We start from the raw sequence: 22,893 nt of genomic DNA on the forward strand, positions 1-22,893 counted from the left end.
CTGAAAATCAGTTGACAAGGAAGATGTTTTCTTTTCTTTTTTTTTTTTTTTTTTGAGAGAGGCAGAGCATGTATAGGGTAGAGGCAGAGGGAGAGGGACACACAGATTCCCCCCTCCCCAAATTGAGCAGGGAGCCCGACAGGGGGCTTGATCCCAGGACACTAAGATTATGACCTGAGCCAAAGGCAGATACTTAACCAACTGAGCCACCCAGGCACCCCAAGGAAGACATCTTCATTAGGCAGACTTTAGAGCAACAAAAGTTCAGAACAAGAAATTTATTTTTCCACCAGAAGACTAATGGCTTTATTTCTTCATTGTTACAAACTATCCTTTTCTGTCCTAATACACCAGTAATTCCCAATTGGTAGAGATTTTTGTCCCAGGAGGGAGGTTGGGGGAATTGTTGATTGTCACAACTGAGGGGAAGTACTATGGCATCTAATAGGTACAGGCTAGATATAAAAAAGCCCGCCATATCAAAAAATTATCTAGCCCAAAAGATCAGTGATGTCATGGTTGAGAAACCCTGTAATAGATATGTGCTCTTGGACCAGTGGCTGAGATGCAGTTTCTCCTTTACTGTCATTTTCAAGTAACAATTTTTATTGCACTTAGGCTGTTTTCCTCCACTATTTTGTATCCATTTAAAAATATATATAATATCAGATAGTAAGAATCTGTTGGATATGGTCCTGGAGAAAAAATATACATCACCCAGAGAACTAGATCTTGCTATCACCTGCAAGGTAGCTACTATGCTTCCTGCTTGGCTTTGTTGCTTAAATGTTGCAGTTTTGAAATGTATGGGAGAAGTGACCATCTGTGTTTTCTAGAGAGCAAATGGGTAGATTATACTGGATGCCAATAGTCTAATGTCATTAGTTCATCCACTCTGGGTTTTCTCATTTTAGAAAAACAAAGTCACCTCACTCCACCCTTGGCTACCACAGGGTGAACAATTTTATACAATATGACACTGTTACCTAATTAACAGTTGATTAAGTCAGGATTGGATGGTCCCCTGGACTGACTCAACCAGAGTGGATTCTCAAGGACTTGGGAGTTGAAACCAAAATATTCTGGTCTAATTTGGCTGCTTTGTTGAACTAAAAAAAATGCAAATCTAGGATATGATAGTGGTGGCCATATTTCTGCTCTATGGACTGGAAAATAGTCCCAGAGGACTGAGCTTAAGAAGATGCCTATTGCCAGGGCACGATCCTGGAGACCCGGGATCGAGTCCCACGTCGGGCTCCCCGTGCATGGAGCCTGCTTCTCCCTCTGCCTGTGTCTCTGCCTCTCTCTCTCTCTGTGTGTGTGTGACTATCATAAATAAATAAAAATAAAAAAATAAAAAAAAAAAGAAGATGCCTATTGAAGGAGAAGGAGAGGAGAGAGTCTGAGAGAGTTAGGACAACATGTGTTGCTGGCCCTGGTTGGAATTCTTTCTTAGAGGCTATGGGATTCCCTCATGTTTTCATGGAAATCTCCCCTTTTTGAATAAGTTGGTTTGATTGTAATCATAAAGTTGTCTACTTATGATCAAACCATACAATATTGTAGTTTTGTTTTTTATTAAACAATATAATTTAGCCAGCTTTCTAGGTCAATAAATACAAATCAAAAAGGGCTGAGTTTCATTTTTGTTGAACACAATATGATTTATTTAACAAGGTCTCCTTACTAATGTATATTAAGGTTTCCAAGTAGGTTTATTCTCATAATGAACAACCTTGAATATACTTTAAAAAAATACTTGCACAATTATATTTTTTTCCATAAATTCTTGAAGTCAAATTGCTGAGTCAAAAGATACCATGTAAAACTGTTTATGTATTATCATACTTCTCTGGAGAAAAATTATCGTTATTAATGCTTTCATCAACAATGATTGGGAACTGTCATTTCCCCAAAATGGTTAGTAACATTAGATTTTGTAAATATTTTCAACATTTGCAATCTGGTGGTAAAAGTTGGTGGCATGTTTTAAATTTTTAATTTTTTGGTCATCAGTGAAAATGAACATCCTATGTTTATTTCTTATTTGGGGAGTTGTGTCTTCATGACTTTTGACCATTTTGGATTTTGGAGTTCATGTTTTATCATTGACTTAAAAGCAATCTTTACATATTAGGGCATTCACTCCCTATTATTTGTGTTGCAACATCCCCCAACCCCCCACCCCCACAGTTTGTACTTTGTTTCCCTTTTATTTTTGACTTTGTATACACATATATTGGAAGAGTGCAGGCACTTTTCAAACTCCCATAGTCAGATGTCTCCATATTTGATATTTTCTGGATTCCCTATTTATAAAAAGAAAAGCAATAACTTTCACCCATATTTTATTCTGGGACTTTAATTTTTTATTTTAAAAATATTTGATACACCCTCGTTTCCGACTTTGTGGATTTTCCACCCACAAACATTTGTTCCTCAAGTTCTTTCTTTCTATCTCTGTAATATCTTCACAATATATCCCCTCGTTCCACCTCCAACTTCTTCACCTTGGCCAAGAACTCGTTATTTTTGGCCTATATTCCTGCAACAGCCTCCTAACTAGTCTCCCTGCTTCCAATCTGAGAACTCTAAAATTCAGTCCCAGATGTTGCCAGGATGGTTTTTTAACAAGCACTTCTGGGGGACTTCCAGGAAAGATTTTTCTTTGAGCTTAGTCATTTAATTTTTCTCTCTAAGATTTCCATGGAAAATACTAGCTTAAGCAGTCTAAGCTACTTTATGATAGTCAGAGTGCAGCTCTGGTCATATTTTTTAATTTCTCCAAATAAAATTAAAATCTTATTACGATCCCATGATTCAAAAAGACAGGAGGTTTGGCATAACCTTGTATTGGATGTTATCACTCAAGATGCAAAGCACCTCTGACCCTTTAAACAGCCCTCAGAGAAAGGGGAGTTTTTATGAGTTAGATGATATTCCCTCTCTGATGAAAACATTTACTGCTGACCAAGCACTTGTGAATGTCTTCCCATTTCCAAGCTTCTTTGCAGGTAGGTTTGAGCCATGTGACTGGTTTTCATCAATACGCTGTGAACAGATATGAGGAGCTCCAAGGAGAAGCTCCAATAGCCAACACATGGTTACTCCATTTCATTGTTCCCTTCCACCATGAAACTATTACAGTCCAGACAGAGGCAATTTATTCATCCTCTGACCTATAACAAAGAAGATATGGGCCACAATTTCAGTCAGCTCATAGTGATCTTGAAATAAGAGTAAGGAACAAATCACAGATTTTGACATCATTTGCACAACATATCATAACTCAGCCATAATGGCAGGAGACCAGGTAAAAGCTACAAGTACTCTTAAGGCTAGTCTCTGAACTGGTACCGTGTCACTCTAGTGGTCAAAGAATTCACAGTTCAGCTCAGATTCAATGGAGAGGGGGATGGATGGAGGTGAGGGTCAAAGAACTTGTGGCCATCTTTCATCCCCGTCACAGTCTGCTTTCTGGCCACAGATGCATTTCTCTAACATGAAAAATGCTCATTCTTTTCCAACACCACCCATGTCTTACCCCATCATGGCACTGGTTCAAGTTGTAGGGCATTATCATCTAGATCAAGTCCTGGTATAGATGAATGTCTTTAGATGAGTACAAATCCTCTTTATCTGAAGACCTATGAATTAAAGAGCTAGGCTATCTAATCTCCCAAATACACATAACATGCAAGAGAAAGACATAAATAGGACAATCACAACAGACACTAAAGGAAAAGATATGGGAAGCACACAGCAGTAACTAGTCTGTAGCAATTCTGAAATCCAGTCAGAAATGCATTGCTGGTTCTTTGATTAGGGTCCAGTTTTACTCCCCGGGAATGATTTCCCATGGCTCTTGGTTACATGCTCTCAGACCTTTCCATTCCATAAGAAATAGATCACTTTTGCAACTGAGTAGCCTTCTCAGCTCTCTTCCCATAGAAAGTTGGAAACCCTTAATTTTATGCTCTTTCTGTCCCTTTTATGAGTCACCAGTACTTATACCAATTTAGTTCTCTTAAATATTATGTGACTTTCCTATAAATCTTATTCAGCTTCACTCCATTACGCAAAAACAACACTCACAGATGTTTTCATGACAAGCTGTCTCTGGCTTCATTTTAGAGTCTGAGTGCAATGAGACAGCTCTCTTAAGATGTTCAGAAGCTTTTTTGTCTAGTTGAGAGAGTCCATGAGGCATGCCCACAAATCTTTCTGAAGTATAAACAAAAAAATCTCAGTTCCATCCTTGAGATGATCTTTGCCCTGAGGCTATCTCTTCTATCAAGACCTCTCTACTGTCTTGATGGTCTGGGAATGAAAAGTGGTTTTCTTTTTGAAACTACAGGTTCTGGTTCCCTTATATTTCCTCTCAATTCTTATTGAAATTGAAAACTGAAGAGTTCCTTTTTTTTTTTTTTTAGTTCATCTTTCTCTGTACATGTAGCTTAATAAAATCAACTGGCAGTATCAATATTCTTCCAGGGAATTTCCTTAGCCAAATCCATACATTTTCTGTATATTTCCTATTTTCCATATTACCTCAGGCAATATGCTGCCAAACTTTTCACTGTTAAGGATACATATCTTCTTTACTCCAGTCTCAGACAGTAAGTTCCTTACTGAACTCCAAGCTTTCATGAAGACTCCTTGAGGCTTTCTCTGCTCTTGTCTACAACTCAGTCTGAAAGACAATGTTATGTATCTTTTTTTTTTTAATGGCAGCACCCCACTCTGAGTAACAATTTATAATCTAGTCATTTATTGTTGTGTTACAAACCACTTCAAGACTTAGAGGCATATAAGAACAACCAATTTATTATGCTGATAGTTATTTCAGTTTGGAATTGAACTAGGACATAATGGGGGCTATTTATTATTTGTCTCTGCTCTACAATGCTTGGGATTTCAGTGGGAGAGGCTCAGATGTCTGGAGATGGCTAGAATGGATTGATTGGGACCCTAAGTGGAAGGATGACTTCACTTTGGATTCTTCACATCTCTCTCTCTCTTGTGCTAAGGCCACTTACCATGTCATGAGATGGCCCTTAGGAGAGAGAGAAGCCATGTCAGGAGAACACTCAGGCCCACATAGCTAGAAACTAAGGCTTGCTGCCAACCATTGAGTGATCTTGGTAGTGGATATCTGAGGCCTGCATACAAGCACATGAGTGGGTTTGGAAGTAGATTCTCCCTCAGTCAAGTGCTTATATGACCAGAGCTCCAGCTTGCATCTCAATTGCCATCTCATGAAGGATACTGAGCCATAACCACTCAGCAACTTTTGGATTCCTGATTGACAGAAACTGAGGGACATATTTGTTTTTTTTTTTTTTAAAGATTTTATTCATTTATTCATGAGAGACACAGACAGAGAGGCAGAGACATAAGCAGAGGGAGAAACAGTCTCCCTACAGGGAGCCCGATGCGGGACTTGATCCTGGGACCCTGGGATCATGACCTGAGCCAAAGGCAGATGCTCAGTGACTGAGCTACCCAGGTGCCCTATATGTTGTTCTAAGCTCCTACATTTGGAGTAATTTGTTATACAGTAATAGACAGTTAATATTATTCCACCCTTCTCTTATTTCTTTAAAGATTTTATTATTTTTAAAGATTTTATTTATTCTTTTGAGAGGGAGAGAGAGCACAAGCAGGGTGCAAGGCAAAGGGAGAAGCAGACTCCCACTGAGCAGGGAGCCCAGTGTGTGGTTCAATCCTGGGATTCTGGGATCATGACCTGAGCCAAAGGCAGATACTCAACCACTGAGCCACCCAGTGTCCCTGTTTGTTTGTTTAAGAGAGAGAGAGAGCAAGAGAGAAAGACACCCCCACACACACTGAGCAGGGAGCCTGTTAAAGGGCTCAATACCAGGACCTTGGGATCATGACCTGGGCCTGAGGCAGATATTTAACTGAATGAATCACTCAGGCACCCCTGGAATTATGCCTTTTAAAGAACCTTCAGCATCAATAAACCTGTTCTGACTAATATACACCTCTGCTCCCTGAGCATTGATCCTATACTTGTTTAAAATATTGATATTTACTCATTGTGCATTTTTGCATTAATTTTGACTTTTTAAAATATTGCATTAAAATAATATTTCTCTTGATGATTGAGATTTGAGGAGACACCCTTAAACTTTGCACTAATGTGAGTGTCTCACTAACTTCACCTGAATTCTGGCCCTGTCCTGAGGTGATAGAGATGAGTACAGTTTTGTTCTTGCAGGCCACTTGACTTGACCTTATCTATTATAACCATAAAGTGTTGAGTTCTGAGACGTCCTGGCCAGACTATTATAGCACCATCAGAAGCATAAGGTCATGGGATTTTATAGATAGAAAGGATCTTAGAATAAAATATCCCAAATCTTTCTGCTAGAGAGAAGGAAATTGAAACTCAAAGGGATAACATAATTTGGCCAGAGTCACATAGCTGGTAAATTATGTCTTGTACCCAAACTCATTATCTTTTTTGCCTTAAGTTTAGCATTCATTCCACTATAATAAAAAAGCCTATTCTAAACCCCTTTCTTCACAAAAAAAGAAATCATTTCCTTGTTAAATTTCATTTGGGTATTCCACAAAAAATGTTGAGAAATAATAAAAATCTGGAGTTCCTTTCCTGTAACTCCGGAGCATGATTTTACTCCAGTTTAGTCTATAAATTGACATGGATTATGAGGTTGTGTGGTATTTAGCTTTATGATAATTACCTATTTGAATAGCTGATAAGAGTTAATTTATTCTGAAGACAACTAGAAATAAAAGAATAATTGGGTTATAAAATTAAAGCAATAACATCTGCAGTTTCTACTACATTGAACATATTTGATGTAGAGAATATTTCAATTAGGCTGAAAAAAACCTGTGAATGCTTTTCCTCCTTATATTCTTCCTCAAAAGATAGAAAGGCATAGCACACTCAAAGAATAATCAAAAATAGGAAATTGGCCCAACTTCTTGATATTTCACTTTTGTCTGGAGAAAGTATATATACCTGTGACCTCAGATACTCTTCTATGACCAGTAATTGCTGCAGTGAAATAACTGGCCAGCCTTCTCTGAGTTTAATTTAGTAGCATGAATGGGCAGTTTCTGCACGATTAATGGCTTTACTTAAATCAGATAGTCAAGAATTCCAATCCTGGCACTACTGATAACTCTCTGTGACTTTGGACAAGTTACTTGACCTCTCTGGGTCTCAGTTCTCTTAACTATTTTCACTTGTGACTTATTAATTAAACCAGTGTGGACCGATGGCCTTTTTTGTTTTCATCACCCTGCTGGGATAGGGATGGGGGTTGGGGAGATATAGTACCTGATTTCAAGCAACTTGTGATAAAATATGGATGCAAATACCCTCCACATAAGACAAAATATGGTAAATTACAAGTAAGTGGTATACAAAGAAAGAGATAAAAAGGAAGGCATTGCTTTCATTTGGAGGCAGTGGCCTTCCAGCGTGGTGGGGAGGATGGGGAGAAGTTGGCCCTGGTGCAGGCATTTGTGGAAAACCAAAATAATAATAAAACCACTTCAAAATCAGTCTACCTTCTCTATCACAGTACACTTGCCATTCTAAATTATATGTGATAAAATATTTCTCTCCCTTGGGGTTGACAGTTCTCGCCCTTTGTTACCCCACCATCTGGAAAGTTGAAAAAAGGACTCAGAAGAGGAAGTGGAAGAGAGAGAGAAGCCTGACCTTGAAGCAGACCTAAAGTTCTTGGAAGAAATGTGGGAAAACTTTCAATGCAGATATGGAGTTGCAGTTTAATGTTGAGTAGAGGCCAGATTGCAGAAAAACATATATTTGGCCTAATTATTTTATTTAAATCTTGCTGTATAATTAAAGTATTATAAATCCAATCATTAACGTGTGGGAGTTCATTGTTAACTCTTTAACACATACACATTTATTTTTAAGTGTAATTAATTAGCCAGAAGAAGTATATGTAAAGGATAATGACATGTAGTGGAGTGTTTTCAAGAATTGTTATGCTTATTGCTTTGACTTGGAGGAATACAAAGCGGAATTGAAACAAAAAAAAAGGAAAACTTTTAGGTTTGGGAGTATCCTCTTGAGTAAAGAGGCAAGTAAAAACCTTGTACTCAATACGACAGGCTTCTTTCTTTTACTTTCTTATTACTAAAATTTTCCTCATTAATCGAGATAAAATAGTTGACTCAATGAGAAATAGGCTCCCACTCTTAATGTGTTTGACTTAAGAGTTAAAGAGATGAATATATATTCTGATATATTGATCTTAGAGCATTTGGACCAATGAGGGATAACAGGTGGAGGTTAACAAGATGATGGAAGGCAGATCCCTTGACATAGGAATAAAAGTGGTAAGGGACTGGGGGTGACACAAGCACATTATGCTTTTTCAGCTTATTGCTACAGCTCTAGACCAGACTTTGTGGCCTTCCTCTTGAAAAAACTGCCTGAAGTCAGTAGTTCAGCCATAGTGAAGCCATGGTCCAAGAGGAATCAGTAGCTAACATCTTGTCTTCTCAGCTCCCACCATCTCAGTGAACCCCTTCGACATTTAGATGAAGGGTGGAGGCTGAGTACCACTACAATTTCTTTGATCACCCCTTGATTCCAAGAGGCTGGAAGTGATGAGTACTTAATTTCTGTTTGTGGGAGTGGGCTAGGAAGGATTGAGTAAGCCAGTTCACAAGGAGTATCCAGAGCAGATGTCAAGGAGGGGTGGCATATTCTGAAAAGCAAGAATGCTTTGGTGTGACTGAAACACAGAATGCTGGGGCAGTAAAAGAGAGTATCCTGGAGAAAGATGTATGTAGGAAGAAAGAGAAGTAGAGGCATATTTGTTATTCTAAATGTTTTATATGAATTCATAGGCAGTGGAGGCCTTTGGAGCATAAACACTAGGGCATGATGGGAAATATTAGTAAATTTAACAACTTGAAATGTTAGGAAGACTTTCCCAATGGTGAGATACATTACAAAGAGAGGAGGCATGGTTGACATTTTTGAAAATGACAATGAGCTATCATCTCTGGTTTCACTATGGTATAGCCTAAGGGTAGTCAGGTGCTCTACTCAAGTCCCTTGGGAGTGCAAGGAAAACGTTTCTATTGCCAAAGTTCATGGAATCCCAGAGAAGACCATCACAGTGGCTGTCCTCTCCATTCACTTTTTTTTTTTGTGAATATAATCAGGATGTATATGGGTTCCAAGGGTTGCATTGGATTATCTGTCAAGAAAACTTTTAGCTTCATCAAAAAATGTCCTTCTCTTAATTTTTTCCCATTCAACTCCAATGACTGAATTTTCAGGATGTAGAACTCAATAGTTTCCCTAGACAAAAGTGAATCACTCCAATTTCCCAGCCATTTACAGTGTCGAACACTCCTTTGGCCTTCTTGTCCTCTTTTGAAAGGACTGTGTGTCCCAGAGAAGGTGTATTCATGGCTGTATCAGTGTGCTTGCTTCCTGCGTGTGGCGCCATGTGTTTCCTCCAGCACAAAAGCAAACTGGCCAGTTTTGTGTGCTTCTGGATGAAGAAACTCCAGTGTCAGATTCATTACATTCTGCTTACCTTCAGAGGAGCTATGTTGTCAGCTAATTCCTGAGAGCATACATAAGCCACTGCTGACTAGCATTTTGCCTGCTGTGTACACAGAACTTGGCTAAAATGACCTATAAACACACAAACTATTTCTGTATGTGATGGTGTCTCCCCCCATCTTTCCCTGCTCCCCAGAGTCTGTGCATGAGAATACTGTCTTCAAATGCAATAACTTTCCATGACACTTTATCATTCTAATAGCCATAAAATTACCAAATACTGCATCTTCTATTTTTATGCATGGTAGCTAGGGAAACAAATTCATGTGCACATCTTTCTTCAGAAAGCAAAACTAAATAAAGGTCAGGGGTTTATCTTTTTGTTTCAGTTTGTTGCTCTTTCATTCAGAATTTATCCTGCTCACACCCTCTCCCTCTCTGACCCACAGCATAAAAACATAAAGTTGGTCAATAGCTAGGATGGGAGAAATTCAGATACATGAAATGGTATACAGAAAAGGGCTGGCATCTATTCAGTGTCTCCATAGAGTGTTTTACTTCTATTCTCCCTGGAAGGAAAGTTTGGAGATTCTCATACTCTATATTCCCATTTTTTTTATGGTATTGATCCCAAACTGAAAAGACCAGGATTCAACTCCACTTAATCACTCTGTTTTTTTAAAGATTTTATCTCTCTCTCTCTCTCTCTGTCTCTTTTAGTTAAAAGGGAGAGAGTGGGAGAGTGAGAGCATGAGTTGGGAGAGGGGCAGGGAGAGAATCTCAAGCAGATTCTGCACCGAGTGCAGAGCCCAACCCAGGGCTCACTCTCACAGCCCCTGAGACCATGCCCTGAGCCAAAATCAAGACTTGGACACAACAGACTGAGCCATCCAGGCGCCCCCAAATCCCCATAATAATTCTTAAAAGCCCCTAGTAGTTCTTCATTAAGCATACCCTGGACTCAAACTATTTATATTTAGTTTGGTCTCTTGAAAGCCCATGAGCCATTGAACTTCATTACTCTTGGTTACTCCTCTGTGGTTTCATGCCCAATACCTTTGTACCCTCAGTTCCTTTTGTCTGAGATTCTCTTCAGCTTAGTCCTCGGAGCTAGACATAAACTCTGGACGGACAGGGATCATGTACCTGCAGTATGTGTAGTAGATACTCAATAAATGTTTGTTTCTTGGCTGCCTACCCAGCACAGAAATTATCTTTCTTCCTGAATTATGTCCAGAAGGATCTGCAGGCAGTACATTCTTTTAATCTTTGTATATTTGCAAGTACCTTTAATTTGCCTTTACATTTAGCCAGATATGAAATTACAGGTTATGATTCTTTTCCCTCAGCACTGGGAAGATATATCACTCCATTGCCTTCTGGAATCAATTGTTGTGGCTGAGCAGTCAGCTAAGAATGTAATTGTTATTCCTTTGTGGGTAATCTGTATCTTCTTTCTGGTAACCTAAAGATTTTTTTTTCTTCATGTGTCTACTTTTCACTAGGATGTGCCTAGATGTGCATTTATTTTCATTTATGCTACCTGGATTTGGAGCTTCTCTCAGCATGTCTGGAAAATTCTCAACTATTATCTTTCTAAATATCTCTGCTCTGCCACTTGCTTTATCCTATACTTTTAACATTCCTATTAGCCATATTTTGGAGCCCATCAATTTATTCTCCATGTTTTTAAACTATAGCTTAATGAAAAAAATATTTTTATCTCTCTATGATGCATTTTTGTGGAATTCTAAGTAGTATCCTCCAATTCACGAATTCTTGCTAATTATATCCAGTGTGGAGTTTATATCATCTACAGATTTAAAGATTTTAATGACCACATTTTTCATTTCCAACATTTTTAGGAGACACTTTTAAAATATACATTTTATAATGCTTGTGGGGCACTTGGCTGGCTTATTCGGTAGCGTATGCAACTCTTGGTCTGGGGTTCTGAGTTTGAGCCCCACATTAGGTGTAGAGATTACTTTTTTTTTTTTTTAGAGATTACTTTTTAAAAAATATTTTATTTATTTATTTATTTGAGAGAAAGATAGAGAGCACAAGGAGATGAAGCAGCAGAGGGAGAGGGAGACACAGGCTTCCCACTGAGTGGAGAGCCTGATGTGGAGCTCAATTCCAGGACGTTAGGATCATGACCTGAGCTGAAGGCAGACACTTAACCCGACTGAGCCACCCTGGTGCCCCTAGAGATTACTTTTTAAGAAGTAAATACTTGTATCCCCTCATAACTTCTTGTTTTATTTTTAATTCGATTTTCACTTTGTTCCTACCTTTTTGAGATATAATTGACATATAGCATTGTGTGAGACTAAGTTGTACATGTTGATAGAGTACATTTGTATGTTGTAATATGATTGCCACTGTAGCATGAGATAGCTCCAGTACATCACCAAATTACTGTTTCTTTTTTGTGTGAGAATATTTAAGATTTACTCCTTTAGCAACTTTCAAGTATGTAATATAGTATTCTAATCAGTATGTTATACATTGGATCCCCAGAACTTATTCATCTTATAGCTGGGATTTGAACTCTTTGATCAATAACTCCCTATTGCCCAAACTCATACATACTTTTTTTGTTCCAGCAGTGTGCTGGAGATTCTTGTCTCGAAACCTGGACTTCCATAAAGCTTCTCTCATCTGTGGGTGATTATCTTAGGAAGCACTTTCCTGGGGTTCCCCGATTGTGGCTGAGAGGAGCTGGAGCCAGTTCATGAACCACTGGATCCACGGCCAGGACCAAGGTCTGTCTGCCTATTTACCTGATACATGGGTGGGTGAGACTCCTTCCAGGGCCCTTGGCATAAAGTGTTGGATCCCACAGCTTTCTGAAGGTACTTTTGTCCATGATGGATGATGAATTTTGTTATTGGTGGAGGAGAAAAATGGAGGATGTCTTCTGCCATCATGCTGCTAGCATCAGTCTCCAGAACTTAACTATTTTAATGCTAACTTCAGATTTTTCTATTATTTTCATTATTGCCATTTTCATTAATGATCACCCATTAATGATTGTTCATTGTTGATTCTATAGGATTTCTTTTTAATATTAGATCTCATTGCATGTGTTGTGATTTTGCACCGTAGGCTCATCTTCAGTGAACATCTTTTCTTCCTTCCTGTTTTTTTTTTTTTTTTTTTACTGTGCCCACTCCTCTGGCTTGCAGCTGGCTCTTCAGGACCCCCCCAGCCCAGAACCCTGTTTTCTCATGTTGGATTAAGGCTGTTGTTGATAATATTGCACTGACACAGATGCAGCTACTGAGCCATTGGGCTGCTCATCCAAGTTTTGGGTAGAAGCTGTGTCTAGTCCCTCCTGCCTGCCTCATTATCCCATTGTAGTAAAATCTCAGCTTTCTCAGCTTTCTTTCAGAGGTGGGAAAAGACAGTCTAGCTCCTAGGCTCACGCAGTCATCTTGGCTCTCATCCCCTTCCCGTCATGGGGAATGTTTAGTCTCCATTTTCTTGTCGGAGCCAAACTCCTGGCTGCCTTTTCTCTGCTCCAGCAGCCCCTTCACCACCTTGGGCTCCTGACCTGCAGATATGTTGTCCTTGGCTGACTTTGGATTGATGTGGCACATGGTGGGAGGTAAAGACTTGATTTTGTGGTTAAAAGAAAGGTAAATTTTCCCCTCTCCTTCTCATAGGATATAAATAAGGACTCTGTGGCTCTAATTCTTAAAGGGAGCCATCTTATCGCCATTAGGAACCATCTTGTGTGCATGAAGAAAGTTAATATTAGGGCAATGTGTCAAGTATAAGTATGTATCTTCTTTTTTTTTTTTTTTTTTTTTTAGAGAGAGAGAGCATGCATGAGTGGGGTTAGGGGGAGGAGAGTGAGAAGGAGAGAGAGAATCCCAAGAAAATTCCATGCCCAGCATGGAGCAAACATGGGGGTTGATCTCATGATCCTGAGATCACCACCTGAACCAAAACCAAGAGTTAGACACTTAATGTAATGAGCCCTCTGGGCACCACTAGGTACATCTTCTTAATATGGGGTTTTATAATACCTTATATAAATGTCAGTTTTTGCTTATTACTTGCTATATTTTATCTTTTGTCATCATATGTTTGGAATAGCAGTAGGGCTTCAAGACAGGTACTTCTTTTTTTTTTTTTTTAAAGATTTTATTTATTTATTTGAGAGACAGAGAGCAAGAGAAGGGGGAGGGGCACAGAGAGAGGGAGAAGTAGACTCCTCACTGAGCAGGGAGCCCAACCCGGGGCTCAGTCACAGGACCCTGAGATCATGACATGAGCCAAAGGCAGATGCTTAACCAACTGAACCACCCATGCATCACAAGACAGGTACTTTCTAATTCTCCCTTGACCAAAGTCAAGCTAGACATTTTTAACTCTGCTGCCTGTAGTGGACACAGTGATGAGGTGCTTGGATTTCCCTCAGAACTGAAGAACTCATTCCCTAGTTTCCAGGAGTACTGTCTGCAGACTGTTCACAGCTGAGTCACTCTACAGGAAGTTTCTTGAGTGAGGGGACCTGCCTTGCCCAAGGTTATGACCTTTCCTCAGGACCAGCTAAATCACCGTGGCTGGTCAAGTAGAGATGCGGAGGCCTGAGCTCCTTGCTTTACCTCAGGACAAAGACAGAAGATTATCCTTCATCCAGACCTCCCTGTGGGATGAGCTCAGGTCTTTGCCACAACTGCATTGCTATTCATCTTCTTCTTCTTGTCAATCTTTCTCCACTCACTGCCTTACGGGTATTAATACCAAGAGCACCTCTAATATGCCTCCTGCTCACAAACTTCCATCTCAGTAGGCTGTTCCTGGGGAACTTTATTTAAGACACCACTCTGCTGGTGGGGAACACAGGGTCTTCCTGTGAGGCCCATTAGCTGCTTCCACGTAGTAGACATTCTGGAATATCTGTGGAATGAACACATTAATAAAAACAAAGTTGCCTGAACTTAACTTGTTCAGTTTTCTCAAGCTACATAATTTTTCAGACTTTACTAACAAAACATAGACCATCATCATCTGAGAAATTCATCTAGGTAAAATATCATTCACTTACTTTGCAAGTTCCTGCTTTAATTGGACTCTGATATTGCTTGGATGGACCTAGCTCTGTTGACACTTGAGTAATACATTTGAAGATGAATTACTTGCACTCACAGTATCAGTGTGGGAGGTGGAGGCAGGCACCAGCATGATCAGCTGCTAAGCATGGGCTATAAATTGAGGAAGGAATGGCAGTGTTGGAGAATGGTAATCATTGCAATCCCTTTTCAAACATCACTGGCATGGGGACAGCAAGTTAGCATTACCTCCCATAAAGCGGACTTGAAACCTTTGCTGGGCACTCTTTTCTCAGGACTGGCAATTAAAACCCTCCAGGCAACTTTCACCTTTGAGGACACAGAAAACTGAGCATGCCTCCTTGTAGGGAGTGTAGAGATGTCATGGATGGGAAGCCCACACCTGGAGAAATGGGGTAGTATGGTGAGGTGAGGTATTTCATAAGTGTTGTCAGGTGCCTGAGAATTTTCTATGGGGATATTTAAATGGTACATTGACATGTTGGCATTAACAAAAATTAAAACGGGGGTTTGTGGGTGGCTCAATGGTTGAGCATCTGCCTTTGGATCAGGTCATGATCCCAGGGTCCTGGGGTCGAGTCCTACATTGGACTCCTTGCTCCATGGGGAGCTTGCTTCTCTCTCTGCCTCTCTGTTTCTCATAAATAAATAAATAAAATCCTTAAAAAAATAAGAATTAAAACATAAGGATATCTTAGATCACTGACATGACCATCAGTGGTAGATACAGTTGATTATCTATCCTGTGTCCTTTCCCCCATTCATCTTTTTCAAAGCCTCACCTTTTCTTTTCTTCAGATATTCCCACCCTTCACTCAGCCCATGTTCTAAAGACAGATTCTGGTTTCTTTATGCAAATCATGACAATCCTATTTCCCTTGCAACTGTTTCAGAAACCCAGATTTAAGTAAATTAGCATTTCCTAGTGACTTAAAGGGACAAGACTGCTGGGATGACCTTTTACTTTATGGTGAGGGGAAAGGATTTTTCCCCCTCTCTCATTCACAAGATAAAAAAATGGGAAACCAGTTTCCCTAGTTGTCTCCAGAGACCATGCAGGAAGCCATCTCGGGTACATATAGGAAGCCATCCTGTGCACATGAAGGAAGCCATCCTATGTAAATGCACGAAGTCATCTTGGGTACATGCAGGAAGTCATCCTGGGTACATGCAAGAAGCCATCCTGTGCACGTGCAGGAAGCCAGCATGGGTACATGCAAGAAACCATCCTGTGTACATGGAGGAGGCCACCTTGTCATCATGATGGAAGCTAATGTGAGTCCATATACAGAAAAAAAAAATCTCAGAGTAATGGAAACAGAGTCCCAATTTTACTGACTCTGGGTCCTGCCTAACCTAGACCTAATGAGATAATAAGTTTCCTTATTGTTTAAACATATTGAGTCAAGGTTTCCTATTACTTACAGGTGAAAAAATCTTATTTGAAACATATACTTATGATCAAGTACTGTCTTTGCACTTCATTTGTAATTTCACTGGCACTAAGTAATCACAAGTGCCAATTACAGGCAGAATTTATCTTTAAAGATCTAGGCAAGCAGATCAGTCTGTCAGTGGATTGGCATTTCTTATGTTAAAGTGATATTAATGACTTCTGTTTGAAGTTGACTTCTTGGCCATATGAGTTTGTTCCCTCTCTCTACCAATATGTCAATAAAAGATAGTATAGGAATGAAAATAATGTCTAAATGCTCAATGAAAAAAGATGAAAAAGCCATCAGTAGGAAGAGTTCACCAAATCCCTGGAAGATGGGTAAGATACAGATGATTAGAAAGTGGTGAAGCAAGGGCACCTGGGTGGCTCTGTTGGTTGAGAGTCTGCCTTTGGCTCAGGTCATGATCTCAGAGTCCTGGGATGGAGCCCTACATTGTGAGGCTCCCTGTTCAGTGGAGAGTCTACTTCTCCCTCTCCCTCTGCCCCTGCTCTCTCTCTCTCTTAAAAAGAAAAGGAAAGAAAGAAAACCTTAAAAAAAAAAAAAAAAAGAAAAGAAAGTGGTGAAGCAGAATCCAGGAAGCCACAGCCCAGAGTATGTACAGGAAAAAGATTCCAATGAAGAGGAAGCCAGTATGCCTTTCATGTATGTAACAGCCTTAGCACTATGAAATGTGCAAAAGAGGGTTGGGTTACGATGTGAGGCACAAAACAAGGTGATTAATCAAAAGTCTGTTTTTGAAACAAACCCCTTCACCCTGCAGGACATAATTCGTGGAAGCCAGGCTTCTATGCCAAGACTTCCAAAAAAAAAAAAAAAAAAAAGAGTATTCCCTTTCAGAGAAACTGGAAGTCACCAGAAGAATGTCCTTTACATTTTATCATTTAGGGGGTTCACCAGGGAATGCTTCACTTGTTTCCCCAAACTGGTGTCACTTTGAACAAATTGACAAAATGAGCAAGGTCCGTCCATGCTGCGGGGCCCTCACCAGGTTTAATGGAACATTCAGAGGTCTTCAAGTGTGAGGCCCTCCAACCTGAAAGAAAATCATCGAAGGGAACAGACACAAAACATGATTCTGGAGGAAACAGGCATCATGCAAAGGACAGGAGGGAACTAAAATTCTACTGTACATTCTGGGAGAGATTTGGGGAAATGTTGCAACATGCAACAAGCATTTTCCAGCGAAAATGGAATAAACACATACCAAGAAATACCTCCTTATAGTAAAGATCTGTTTGTCCACATAGAAAATAATTTGACAGAAAACTTGGAAAATCAGATCTGGGAAATCTCTGAGAAGTAGAACAGGAAAATAAAGAAGTGGAAAATATGAGAAAGAAAACCCGAGGGTCAATGCAGGAGCGTTTAACATCTAACCAAAAGACAAATGACAGGGGAAAGTATCAAAGAAGTAATGAGGCAATGTTTGCAGAACAGAAGGACTTCACATTCATACTGAAAACATACACCTAGTGCCCAGCACAATGAATTAAAACAACAACAACAAACCACACGCCCATATCTACAGCACACGACCACCAAATGTCAGAATATTAAGGATAAAAAGGAAGCCCTAAAAACAAAATTGAGAAAAAAAATCCAAAGTAAAAACAAAGACAGCATCAAGTGATCCATCAGCAACTCTAGCTATTAGGAATGCTTGACTTTCTGAGGGAAAATCATATCATTGTAGAATTCAATATATAACTCAAGTATCAATAAATAGGATGATAGAATAAAGACATCACCAGACGTGTAAAGCCCAGAAGGGACTTTCCAGGGAAACTGGACAACTTGGCAGAATTTGAAAGCTGTAGAAGTGATAGAACAAAATTAAAAACCCAGCTAAAGTAATTGGTTCCCCCCCAAAATTGAACTCCAGGCAAAAAGTCATACAAGAAAGACCATTTAATCATAGCTATGGGTGTGTAGTGAACCACATTTAAACAGTCATAATAATGAAATCACTATTGATTTTCAATTCTCAGAATCAACCTATGGATAAAGCTTAGAGGATTAATTACCATCAGGGAACAACATGTAGGCATTATGGATTTGACCTGTAAACGTAGCAATTCAGAAGAACTTGAGAGTTAGAAACAGGAACAGAGGGCGCCTGGGTGGGTCAGTCGGTTAAGCGACTGCCTTCAGCTCAGGTCATGATCCCAGGGTCCTGGGATAGAGCCCCACATTGGGCTCCTTGCTCAGCGGGGAACCTGCTTCTCCCTCTCCCTCTCCCTCTGCCCCCGACTTGTGCTCTCACTCTTTCTCTATCTCAAACAAATAAACAAAATCTTTAAAGAAAAAGAAGAAACAAAAACAGAACTGAAATCAGTACCTATATTCTCACATTAGGAAGTAAGAAGTCAAAATACACCGTTTTGAGGGAAGAAAAAAAAAAAGACGTTTAAAAAAATTAGTTTCAAAAATTAACAAACAAAATGACATAATTTCACGTCTTTTGGTTCTTGTATTCATTTGGATTATTTTGGCAGGAAGAAAAACAAGATTCTTTTTTCTTTTTTCAGTTGAAAGTTATTTTCATGAAAGACTTTAGCTTCTGATGTTATTATTAAATCAAGATTTTGATTTGTCTTCATGAAAGCAACCACACATGACTTCAATTGTCACAGGCTAATGCAAAAATAAGTGAGGTGAACCTAACAGATAAAGGATGCTATTGAATCAAGGGGAGGCAAAATAACATCAGAGTGAGCTGTCCAAAAATAAGTTTTGCAGTTAGCTCATGCTAAGGTAGAGGGATATTGCTAAAATGAAAAGAAACTTGGCTATAGTAATTTATATGCCATTCACTCACTGGGTGCTGATTTACTACAATATTACACATATTACCATGTTAGGAAATTAATGTTAAAATTTTTATTTTATTAGTTTCCGGATTTTGCTTATGTTCAATTTGCGATTTTTTTTTCTTGGTTTGCTCAGCAGATTTGTCAGCTCAGTGGGAAGTACAAGCTGTAACCACAGCTGAGCTACTCTCTTCTCAACAAGGTAGGTTCTCTAACTAACCAAAAGCTCCATTGTTACCTAGTTGCCTAGATCCTCCCCCTTCATGAAGTTGCCCACTAGTATCCCCCGGAGGATTTTAAGGCATGCTGGGGGGCACTTGATGGGATGAGCACTGGGTGTTATGCTATATGTTGGCATGTCGAACTCCAATAAAAATATATACATACAAAAAAAAAAAAGACCTGCTGAGATTTATGTCCCAGGTCCACTGTATATCAACTGTGTACTTTGGAAAAATTGCTTAACATTTTTGCACCCTGGGGCAGCCCGGGTGGCTCAGCGGTTTAGCGCTGCCTTCAGTCCAGGGCCTCATCCTGGAGACCCAGGATCAAGTCCCACGTCGGGCTCCCTGCATGTAGCCTGCTTCTCCCTCTGCCTGTGTCTCTACCTCTCTCTCTCTCTCTCTCTCTCTGTCTCTCATGAATAAATAAATAAAACCTTTAAAAAAAATTTCTGCTCCTCAGTCTAAACACTTCATCATGGTGATGACAATAATAAAAAATACTGCATAAAAAAAAAGGAATGCAGAATCATGGGCCTCACCCCAGACCTACTGAATCAGAATCTGCATCTTTAACAAGATCTCCAGGTGATTTACATGGGCATTAATCTCTGGAAGGCAAGGCCCTTGTGTGGCTCAATCGGTTAAGCATTTTCCTTTGGCCCAAGTCATGATCTCAGGGTCCTGGGACCCTGTTCCATGAGGAGTCCGCTTCTCCTTCTCCCTCTGCCTGCCGCTCCCGCTGCTTGTGCTCTCTCTCAAATAAATAAATAAATAAATAAATAAATAAATAAATAAATAAATACTTTAAAAAAATGTCTAGAAGGCACGGACCCTGCTTTTTCCCTAGTACCGTGGACGAGTGCAGGAGCAGCATCCATCTCTAGGGAATCACCAGTCACTGCCCATTTCTGCCCAGTCTGAGCATCCCTCCTCTGAGGACAATCAGAGCTCAGGGGACCATGAGTGTTTTGCCACTTTGCTACTGTGTCTCTTACCAACCTTTCTAGTGATGAATGTGCCTGGAGCTCCCATTTCCCAGCACTTGGTGGTATTTGTTGTTGTCCGTCCAGATTCCTTATCTGTAACAGAATAGTAATAAACTTTTCATAGAGTTGTGAGACTTGCATATAATAATCCGTATAAAGCACTCAGCACAGAGTAACATCTCAATAAATGTGGCTATAATTATTAGCTATTACCAGAGTCCCGGGTGATAACATTCAGCAGGAAAGGCTTCTATGTTAATAGTCTCCAGCCTCAGCTGTCATCGGGTTCATTTCCCTCATCAATAGCTCATTACTTGATTGTCAAGTCACAGACGCTATAAGCCACACACCATCACACCGAATAATAGCGATTATTGCAGTTCTCATGTGTAAAGCATTGCAGAGCCGGTCTCCCTGTCATCCCGAGAGGGGTCTGTCTGCGAGAGGTGCTGGTGGTGAGGTGCAAGCTGTGTTGTCTGTCTTTCACCACCACAGTCCAGTATCATTTTGTTCATGAGCTTCCAAGCTGTCCTGCCCTGTGTCCCAGGGTTCTCCAAAGCCAAAACAGCTCTTTGTTTTCCTTTTACTCATTTCTTGATGCACAGCCTTCTCCTGAGAGAGTCAGGCATGCATCCAGAGGCACAGGGTGGACAATAAACCTCACATGCTGTGCTGGGAAAGACCTCTTCTGATTCAACATCCCACCCCACTTACTTCTAATGAGTCTGGAAAAACGACTACATGGGGTCTTAATTTTGAACCATAATGTGAACATGAAATTTGACACATGCGTTTCCAGGACAAATGAACAACAAATCATAAAAAGAAGGGAAACCATGACTATGGCCCTCTTACTTCCTATGTGAAAGGTACCATGTGATGTCTAGTGTTATCACATTTAATTCTCCAAACAAGTATTTGTTTAACAGATGAAACTGTGGATTGTACATGCGGAGAAACCAAGCTGGAATGAACTTGTGTTTGTTTCACTCCCAAATCTGTATCCTTTCTATTCCTTCATATGCCTTCACATTATGGAATCAGCTGATGGGCAGTACCAAGTTCCCTGTCACAGAGAGAACATTCAAGCAGAGGCTGGAGGCTGGAAGGCCTGCCCAACTCTCCCGAGGCCTGAAATGAAGCCAAGGGCACCCGGATGGTTACAGCCGAGGGTAATTCCTGGAGCGACACCTAGAGCAGTTGATCTAGGAGAAAGTTATCCATTCCAAACAAGGCAAGGGAATAAGGAAGTATCAAATTATAAAGCTAAAAGTATCCAGAAGCACAGCAAGCTGATAAAGCATAAGGTGCATTGCAGAATAGGTAAAGGAAGATCCAGAGCTGAAAGCTGGCAGTGCACAGGCTAAAATCTGCCCACAGACGTGTTTTGTTTGGTCTTCAGGCATTAATTCCTTTTTGGTTAATTGACAACACCTGAACACCAGTAGATTTCACCCACAAATCCACATTTTTTTTTTAAGATTTTGTTTATTCATGAGAGAGAGAGAAGCAGAGACACAGGCAGAGGGAGAAGCAGGCTCCATGCAGGGAGCCCAATGTGGGACTCGATCCCAGGACCCCAGGATCATGCCCTGGGCCAAAGGCAAATGCTAAACCACTGAGCCACCCAGGGATCCCCAACAAATCCACATTTCAAAACTTCTCTCCAAAAGTGGGACGATCTGGATATACTGGGCCACATTTCTACATGGCAACAGTTGAGTGGTGCCTGGTTCCAGAGGCAGAGCATACCCTCTGCACCACCTTAGATTGCCTTCTGTTTTTCTATCTGTACTTGTGTGCATTATCAGCCTGGACTCTGAAAATAACCAAAACAATTTATGTTTTCTGCTGCCATGGAGGGATTCAGCTCAGAAAGAGATGGGCTGCATTTGTGGCACATCCCAAACTCCTATTCCCTTCAAGACTCACTCGAAGCTCCAATGGACAGAGTCTGAAAGACAAGCTGTGTGATACCAAACAATTATGAAATAGCACGTGCAAGCATGTTCCAAATAGTGAACATGCCAGTCACTGAGAGATGGAGAAGTGGTTTAGTTAAAGCACGGAAGAAATCAAGGTAGGCAAGAACCCATGCATACAAGTCCCTAGTCTCTCTACTGCCTTAGAACTGCATCTGTATTCTAGTGAGAAGGCGTGATCGTTATCATTAAAATTGTACTATAGATGTTACTGATTCTGAGATGGGAGGGAAGTCTAGAGAGAAGATAGAGACAGAGAGAAAGGAGAGGGTCAAATCACACGAATGTTTTCTATAGCATGATTTCAGTTATCTCCAACAACTTGTTTTGTTGTTTTTCTGATTTAAAAAAATCCCCCAGGTTTTGGTAAGATAAGATACCCAAGCCAACTTAGTGACCAGATAGACAGGCTAAGAAGCAGCTCCAACATCAGGGGAGGTTCTGTGCTTACAAGCAATAAAAACTGACACCAGTAAACAAAAACAAAAGAGGGGTTTAATAGATGTATCCTGAGTTCTTATGGCATCGACAGGAAGGCTGGAAAGTATGACACAGATCTAGGTAAGCACTCAGGATTTCCTGTGGATAGAATACGAGCAATTTTGGGAGTTTGAGAATCAGAGACACCCTCCACCCCGCATCTCACAAGGGTGCCAAGCTGGAATAGATGAGTCTGATCATTTTTAGCTTTTGTGTCATTCTGTATACAATCCGAATTCCAGAGAGGAAGCTTTACAATTAGCCTAGCTTAGGTCAAGGGAAGTTGGATTATACCCTAGCCTGTAAACTCC

The 22,893-nt window shown here is 40.2% G+C and overlaps 1 long non-coding RNA gene across 4 annotated transcripts in view; it reads left to right on the plus strand.

Moving 5' to 3' along the window:
* LOC140638613 (uncharacterized) overlaps positions 1–22,893 on the plus strand; it is a 107,192-nt gene that overhangs the window by 31,352 nt on the left and 52,947 nt on the right. For 3 of the 4 annotated variants that reach the window (XR_012035634.1, XR_012035633.1, XR_012035636.1), the window contains exons 3-4: positions 12,166–12,324; positions 19,050–19,112. This is a non-coding gene — a long non-coding RNA (uncharacterized lncRNA). The remainder of the gene's footprint in view (positions 1–12,165; positions 12,325–19,049; positions 19,113–22,893) is intronic. The other variant, XR_012035635.1, reaches the window with a different exon arrangement.

The sequence above is a fragment of the Canis lupus genome, chromosome 8 (assembly GCF_048164855.1).
Source record: "Canis lupus baileyi chromosome 8, mCanLup2.hap1, whole genome shotgun sequence".
In the NCBI taxonomy this organism is placed as follows: domain Eukaryota; kingdom Metazoa; phylum Chordata; class Mammalia; order Carnivora; family Canidae; genus Canis; species Canis lupus.